At 35.6% G+C, this 309-nt stretch overlaps 1 protein-coding gene across 3 annotated transcripts in view; it reads right to left on the bottom strand.

Moving 5' to 3' along the window:
* The window catches only part of KIF6 (kinesin family member 6), a 518996-nt gene that overhangs the window by 436776 nt on the left and 81911 nt on the right, over nucleotides 1-309 (bottom strand). The gene's annotated exons all lie outside the window — the stretch shown is intronic.

Raw genomic sequence — 309 nt, 5'->3', positions numbered from 1 at the left:
GCTATCGCCCAGGTGGTCAAGAACCTGGAAGCCCCTTACTTGATTTAACATCAAGTAATATATAAACATGGTAAAACTAATGTTACTGTATACTTTGAAGGATAGTCAGGCTGTAGCTCATACCAACTCCATGACCAGCTTAGACATTTTTATTACCAAACTTAGATAAATTTACAGGATATAAGAAAACTTATTTGGAGGTTTCCGGTCCCAGTTTTGTTTGCAAAGAAAAATATAGTTTGAATGCAATGGACAAAGAACATTCCCCTTAATTATGGTCTGGATGTTATTACTAATAAGGTGGTAGAG

Source organism: Gavialis gangeticus, unplaced genomic scaffold (assembly GCF_001723915.1).
Source record: "Gavialis gangeticus isolate Ggan-Ray unplaced genomic scaffold, GavGan_comp1, whole genome shotgun sequence".
Lineage (NCBI taxonomy): Eukaryota > Metazoa > Chordata > Crocodylia > Gavialidae > Gavialis > Gavialis gangeticus.
The sequence above is the reverse complement of the archived record's forward strand: the minus strand, read 5'-3'. Positions and strand labels throughout refer to the sequence as shown.